Below are 1,749 nucleotides of genomic sequence, written 5' to 3'. Positions count from 1 at the left end.
TAACTAAACTTTATTTGTATAGACCTTTTCACACATGCTTCACAAAATGAGTGGCGGGTGTGTGTGAGTGTGTGCGTGCACGCGCACGCGCGTGTGTGTGTGTGTGACCTGGAGTGAAAGAAACGCACTGCATGGGACCTCCTACGCACGGAGCGTCTCTGTCTCATGAATGGTCAGAGTAGCCCACTCACTCAGCCTGCTGATGAAAAGCTATCAGCAGCACAGGACACTCAATGGAGTCTGTGACCACATGCAAATATAAGCACAACTAATTTGAAAGTGACAACATTTGCAGCGTGAATGACAAAAGCATCAATGTTTTTTATTATTATTATTATTTCTACTCTTAAACTCTCTCCCTCCCTCTCAAATTCACAGTCAAATTTCACACTTCTTATAATAATGCTCAAGACAAATGTATGTGTGTGACCAAACCCTATGAAGTACTTATTGTGTCGCATGATCGAAGAATTCCAGTTAACACTGCCTGGTAGACTCAGAGACCACATACTGTAACACAGCGCTTTTTTTGGTTAGGTTTTGGGTTGTGATAATATTAATGTAATATTCCACCTTGTTGTGGGTGTTCATTACATTTTCTTTTTTTGAGTGGATTTAAAAAGAGTGTAAGAGCCTGTGTGTGTGCAAGAGAAAAAGAGAGAGAAAGATAGTGTGTGCGTGTGTGTGTGTGTGTGTAAAAGACAAGTACAATGCTAACACTTGCCTTAATGATAATGACTGACTGATGATAACTGATAAAGACTGTGGGCTCTGATACTGATGATCACTTGTTTGGGCCAAAACGCTCTCCTATTGTAATCCATTCAATGTTAAAATGTGTATTATGTATTTAAGAAGTGACCAACAGAACATTGTGCATCTGTGTTTTCTTCTATGTTGTATTCTTTGCCTGCTATTAGGAAAAGTCTGATTGGCTCTCTGCCTCATTATATGACAGTACCACTCCTTCCGATTGGTCAGTGTCATTATGGCTTTGAGTCCTGCTGCTGTATTCCACTGTGTCTCTGTTCAACCCAGTTTTTGTTAAGACAGTGCTTCATTGTATTTGTTTCAAATAAATAAATGAAAATTATTTAATGCTCTACACAGTCGGTGTGAAATTAATTTAAAGATTCAATCCGTGATTTGGTTTTGAGGTTCTTCATATTTTGTGCTCAACAGCCAGCAGTAGGCCTACTCCCCTGCCTTCTAATTCAATAGTGACAAAAGAACTCCAACATTTTCCTATTTACATGCTGTGATTTGTATAGTTACAACATGTACAAATAACAATGTCAAACGACACACAGCCATTTTGTAAGCGAATACAGTTGGTAGGCTACTGTGTTCACATTCAAGCAAAGCACTAAAAAAGTCGCTGTGTTCCTTTAAGTGAGAAATATTTCTCTTTGCACAGTTGAGTGAGTTTGTGCCTTGTTCAAATGACCTGTAGCAGATACTGGTTATGAAAACAGATGGTAAGACTGAGGTTGTGTAGATTTTTGATGTTTGGTAGTCTAAGTAGAGCTATTTTAATCAGATAATGTTTTGAATGTCTTTTCTGCTGTTTTATTTGGATTTGCACTGAAAAGCGTTCAGCCATCATGGCAGAAGAGATTCAAGGTCAATTCAGTCTTCTCTGCTTCGACAGGGAGAAGACCGTGATAAGAGTATTATTGGTAAAACTATTTTAGGACAAACTAGTCATCCCATCCTGCATGTCTAAGAGAGATGCTTAAAATATGTCAG

The 1,749-nt window shown here is 38.7% G+C and overlaps 1 protein-coding gene across 1 annotated transcript in view; it reads left to right on the top strand.

Moving 5' to 3' along the window:
• Positions 1-1,093, top strand: part of nr5a1b (nuclear receptor subfamily 5, group A, member 1b) — a 14,525-nt gene extending 13,432 nt beyond the window's left edge. The window contains exon 7 of the mRNA XM_042060006.1: positions 1-1,093. This exon is cut by the window's left edge and continues 1,148 nt beyond it. The gene's annotated coding sequence lies outside the window, so the exon portion shown is untranslated.
• The last annotated feature ends 656 nt before the right edge of the window (positions 1,094-1,749 follow it).

The sequence above is a fragment of the Alosa sapidissima genome, chromosome 13, assembly GCF_018492685.1.
Source record: "Alosa sapidissima isolate fAloSap1 chromosome 13, fAloSap1.pri, whole genome shotgun sequence".
Taxonomy (NCBI): Eukaryota; Metazoa; Chordata; class Actinopteri; order Clupeiformes; family Clupeidae; genus Alosa; species Alosa sapidissima.
The sequence above is the reverse complement of the archived record's forward strand: the minus strand, read 5'-3'. Positions and strand labels throughout refer to the sequence as shown.